The following is a 6173-nucleotide window of genomic DNA, read 5'->3' as shown; positions in this document are numbered from 1 at the left end:
CCACCCAAGATACATTAGATTGTGGTGTTTTTTTTACATATAAAAATTGAATATGTTTCCAATAATTAACGCATACTTCACTCATTAGGTTGGTTTGCACTTCTGTCTAGAAAAACTTGGAATAAAAATTAAAAATAACTAGATCAAGGTGTCTTTCATATTAAAAATAAGTAATGTTTTATATTTTTATTTTCAATGTCTACAACCAAAATATAAACACGATATGGACAACAACAAAAAAACTGTATCTTATATATCATTTTAATATATATTTAACTAAAAAGTCTAATTCCAAATTTTAATAAAATTCAAATAACATGTGTAGATATATTTAATAAATTTTAAACATGAAAGAACTAGAAAAAAATAAAAACATACAAATTATATAAAAATTTAATAAATTTTAAACATACAAAATATAAACACGATATGGACAAAAACAAAAAAACTGTATCTTATATATCATTTTAATATATATTTAACTAAAAAGTCTAATTCCAAATTTTAATAAAATTCAAATAACATGTGTAGATATTTAATAAATTTTAAACATGAAAGAACTAGAAAAAAAATAAAAACATACAAATTATATAAAAATTTAAAAATTGTAATAAAGAATAGTAGTAAAAATTATGAAATTAGAAATTAAGTGTTAAGAAATAAGGAGTGTTTTATCATTAGAAAATAATGATAATAAAATTTTGAATATTACACTAGAGTTATTTAGACACGCCTAAATAAAAAAAAAAAAAGTTAAAAGTTGTATTAAATGAATAAAAGATAATACAGTATCTTAATATAGGTAATAATGTGATGTGAACTATCTAAGGTCAGGGTTGTGAGAATTATTGTGCGTTTTGGTGTTTGATAGTATGATCACTTTCGTGGGTGATTTCCTTCCCTGATGTCCATTTTAGTTCTAATTTTAAATGATTTGGACCGAACATTTGAATTCCTTCTTGTGGCTGAAAAAGGTCAAAGTTGTGAATCTTGTTATGGTGGCTAATATTCTTCATGCCTTAGCTTGCCAAACATATGGTCGTACACTTTCATGAAGGACATCCAACCTATAATGGAGAATTATATCGACATGTTTGAAAGTTACTAAGACATGGGAACACGATAGATGAATTTTCTTAAGCTTCCTACAATCACAACATTGTTCATCCAACCTCACAACAAATTTTCCCAGAGGATGTCTTTCTCTTGGGTTTACCATCTCCTTTACTTTGAATCTTGCCATATTTCTATCAAATTGAACCACCCTGTAGGTGTTTGATTTAGAATCAACATCATATAGGACCTTGGTGGTATTTTCAAAATAGACATGACCAACATTTATCATTGTAGTTATGTGTTTCCCTCTTTATGTGAAAAAAAGTGTTGCATATGGTGTGTGTTGCCAATGCTATGGAGGAGATTGGTAAATTGCTTGTGTGCTTGAGGACTGAGTTGATTACTTCGACCAAATTATCTAGGTGACACCATCTTTTGTCTTAACTTAATCATACGCAAGTGTCCATTGTTGTTTTGGAATTTGGTCAATCTAAGCTATTACTTCCGCATTGGCTTTCCTAATGATATTGTAGTAATAGTTACATCACAACTTAGTCATTGTGTATGCTGCAATAAAAAATAATACTAAATAAATTTGATTAAAGATTAATGAACATGATATAAAATTTTGCAAATATAAGTACTTGCCCATGTTCACAAGGTCCTTCTTTAGAGTTGTATTCCTAAATTTTCGAGTGAAACTTTGTGCAATGTGTTGAATGAAATACACATGGATACAGTTTCATTTAGTCCAGCCATTAATCGGTCTATTAAATGTTGCACTGGTGAAGCTATGACGATATGAAATTAAGCACAAGTTTTGTTAAGATGTAACATGCTTCATAAAGTTTTTTAGGAAGTTTCAATCCACTTACACCAATGGTTTGCAATGAGAAAATCCACCCATGCACGGTTTGAAGGTCTAGAACAGTCTTTTGAAATATTGTTGTTTTGTAGAACCTTCTTACCATTAGTAATTGGTTGTGTTTTGAGTTTGTACACGAACCCAAGAAGAAAATTTTGCATTGTTACAACTGCCATGGAAATTTTTTGAACGATTCTTCACAATTTGATGTATGATTGTATGTCATTATCTCTTTTCAATGTTTTAATCTGTAAAAGTTAGGTCCATGCCTACTATGGATATACAATGAATGAATAAGTTTCATCAATGTTGATTGATTTCAATGACTTAGTCATGTCTTAAATTTAATAGTCATTGTCTTAATTTTCACCATTCATTAAAGATGTTGATGTTGTTTTTGACTAACTTTTACAACACTTAACTTACTTTTTATAGTTTTCTAAGTCATTCCATTGTGTTAAGTGGAAAAAATACTTCAGAAAATAGGGGTTATGATACTTTTATAACATTTAGAACACCAACTTTAAAAGTGCAAAAGTCATATAGTCGTGTCTTAATTCTCACCCTTCATTAAGGATGTCGATGTTGTATTTGACTAACTTTTACAACATCTAACTTACTTTTTATGGCTTTTGAATTCATTCCATTATGTTAAGCAGAAAAAATACTTCTAAAAATTATGGTTATGATATTTTTATAACATTAAGAACCTCAACACTAAAAGTGCAAAAAGTCATGGTTGTGTCTTAATTTTCACTCTTTATTAAGGTAATTGACAATAAATGTGTGACAAATAAATCACATTAAATGCTTATAACATTCCATGACATTAAGAAAACATACATTACATTGGCTTACTTACACAACATCCCAAAAACTAACATCAATAACTCCATAATGATGGAGCGCAAACATAGTTAAGCTTTTCAACCTTCATGAAATTGACATAAAAACATCCTTTCCATGGGGACCATCATTGAATGTCAATGAATCACATGTTGAACATCTTCATCATTCCTTAAGAAAGAGAAGTCAAAAGCTCATTCTTCAACAATTTGGAAGGGGTATGATAGCACAAATGACTTAACTTTAGCTTATATGGTCCCAACAAATGATTTCTAATGATCCTTCAAATATGGTTGATAGTAACCCCATTTGGAAAAATACAAAAGTCAAACCTTCCATCTTCAAAATCTACATTAGCTTTAAAGTAATTGAAATCATTCATCTCCTTAAGAAAAACCATGTTTCCTTGATGGCATACCCCATAGCCATGGCCAAGCAAATTCAAGAAGACTTGAAGTCATTTGTGAAAGATAGGCCTAGACTCTCTCTCTTGGGCCATCTTGACCCATCATGGAGTTTTTAGTAAAGTATGAATAACTTGGGTCTTGTATTTTAGGCCAAATAGTTTAGGATTTATTTTGGGTCTTGTATTTTGGACCAAATAGTTTAGGATTTATTTGAGCTTTGTATTATGGACCAAGTAATGTGTAGGATTTAATTTGAGCCTTGTAATTTGAGTCAATTAGTGTAGGAATTTTAGACTCCTTGGGTCAACAAAGGTTAAAGCCCAATGTTGACCCAAAGTGGATGTCCATGAGTTTAGGTTGACCATGTAGCCAAAGTTTTAACCTAGCTTGATGGACAAGGGTGTGTGGGACGTCTCATGTGAGAGTGGTCATGTGTCATGCTCACACTGGAGAGATTTTCTCAGTTAGTGGCCACATGTTACTTTAAGAATGGAGAGGATTCTCCATAGGTAGTGATCACATGTCTTCCTCCTATTGAGAAGATTGTTGCCTTTATCTCCAACTTAGGTCAATTTAGTGTTTTTATGGTTTTTCTTCTACATTTTGGAGACACCCTTACCCTATAAATAGAGATGTCTCCATCCATGTATTCTCACTTTGAGATTAGTAATGAAATGTTGCCAAACTATTGAGTCATGTTATTATTCTCTAAGTCAAGACTAGAGCATTGTATGTGGTCTCCTCTAGCTACCTTCCTCTAGAGTTGGTGATGAGTCAATATTTTCTCGACTTTACTTAGTTTATTGTGCTAGAATTAATCAGGGAATTGTGTTTAATTGTCCGGTATTTTCCCGTTTTTCCTAATTATGCTTAATTTGACCGGAAATTCTAATTTTAATTAATTTGAATTTTCTGAGCTAATTATTTGCATTTTTAATTGCAGGGAAAATTTTGGAAATATATTTTGGAGCATTAGGAAGGAGACAAAATAATTCAAGACTCTCAAATTAGACATTTTTAAAATTTATTATATTGTAATTTTAATTACTTAAATGTTTTAGACAAACTTTTTCATTGTGGGCCAATTTTTGGAATTTGTTGTTGAGCCTGATAGTAAAAAAATTTACACATGTCACCTAGGGTTTTGAAAAGAAGGTGGACCCCACCTCATTTAGGAGGACAAATGGCCCCTTAGAAAGGGTGGCAGCCGTCAATTTATTAGAGGAGGGAAGGACACTTTGGCTGGAACGTTTTTGGGGAGAGGAGAATGTAGCTCTCGGTATTTTCTCTTCCATGGGTGAAATGAAGCACTTTCATTTATTTTATTTTATTTTTTTATGAAGCCTTGTGTTGTTTCTTCTGCTGCAACGTAAATCATACTTGGGAGTGATGGTTTCCCTCTTCTAAATGAATGTACCGTGAAGTGATTGAGTGCTTGCAAGTTTTTCCTTTCATTTGAAGAATGCAAAATATTTCCTTTGTTTTGCTGCACCAAAATGCATTTGTGATTGAATGCAGGTTGATTAGATGGATTAGGTGATTGTGTACGGTAGTTTTTCTTTTGGAGAGAAAAAGTTTATTCATTGCATAGAGGAATCAATCCATGCTTGCTGTTGCACTTAATTGATTGATGGGAAGCATTCCGTGATTTTCTTTTAGAAGGGCTGACACATTCTTTTTGTGCTTTTCCTTTAATTAAATATTGCATACTGCAGCGTTTGAGAGGAGTGCATCTGCGCAAACATTAGTTGGGTATTGGAATTTTAATCAACCAAATTTGATGCAGGGATGTTACGGTTGCTGAATTGAGAGTAGCTTTTCTTTTTGTTTTTTTTTATGAATGAAAAGAGATGTGATTTGGTGGGATTCAATGATGATAAGATGGGCTGGACAATTTTGGCAGCCACGGCCCAAGGAGGCTTTCTTAAGTCACTTTGCAAATTTAATTTCTTTGGTAGATGCAATTGATGTCACGTGAATTTGGTAGAAGCTATTTTAATTTTTTTATTTTATTTTTCTTTTGCCTTAAGAATGTTTAACATTATATGTTCAGTGGTTTTTCATCTATTTAATTTAGTGTTGCATTTTAATAATTTTAGCTGTGCTAGATAATTGTTTGCTCTAGTATTGGGTTTAGCATTTTCACTCTCTCGACTCGATTTTAAAAAAATAACTGCAACCACACTAGAGGTCCAAATGCTACGTTTTATATATCACATGAAAGATAATTGAGTCTACTTTCCAGGAAAAAAAACCTCATCTCATTTAGAGCTCTGTAGAAAAAGTTATGGGTAAAACATTGAGCAAAGGTCAGAGTTGTCCAGTTCCAGCGTGAATTTTCGTAATTACTGTAGCAGTTTCGTTTTTACTGTTTTAATTTCATTTTCGTGCATGGTGAAACCTTTTCAACCCCCCCCCTTTTCGTGTTAGACTTGACTCTGAACCGCAGTTGGTCCTTGAGAGACGACCTAGGGGTCATTCCCGAGCTATACTGCATTTCTAAATTGCAATCAAATTTGTATGGGCCGCGACAGCCCATCAGTTGGCTTAACCTCTCTAAGAGCACCATCAAACACCACTCATCACCACCACAACATAAAAGGTCGTAAGCTTCCTCACGCATTATCCACCTTGCTTCCGCACCTTCATCATCATCATAACATCTTCGTGCCTTGGTCCAACCTAGTTTGAGAAGGTTGCTTTGACTACTTCTTCTACTAACCAACGTCCAAAACTTGTAAACATACTACCATCATCCTTTTATAGCACTAAAATATCAACCATCACAATCCTTCTAACCCTTATTTGAAAATTGCTTATCAAATAATTCGATTTTACTATACTTCACTTTTAACTTCATATGACTTGACTTATAAGCTTTATTAAGTAACCGTGACAAAGACGTAATCTTTCAATGAATACTCTAACATTAGTAGATGCTTCAATGCTTAGTATTTTAATCAATTCTACTTTATAATTTGATTGGTTAATTGTGCCAA

This window comes from Vigna radiata, chromosome 1, assembly GCF_000741045.1.
Source record: "Vigna radiata var. radiata cultivar VC1973A chromosome 1, Vradiata_ver6, whole genome shotgun sequence".
Lineage (NCBI taxonomy): Eukaryota > Viridiplantae > Streptophyta > Magnoliopsida > Fabales > Fabaceae > Vigna > Vigna radiata.
The sequence above is the reverse complement of the archived record's forward strand: the minus strand, read 5'-3'. Positions refer to the sequence as shown.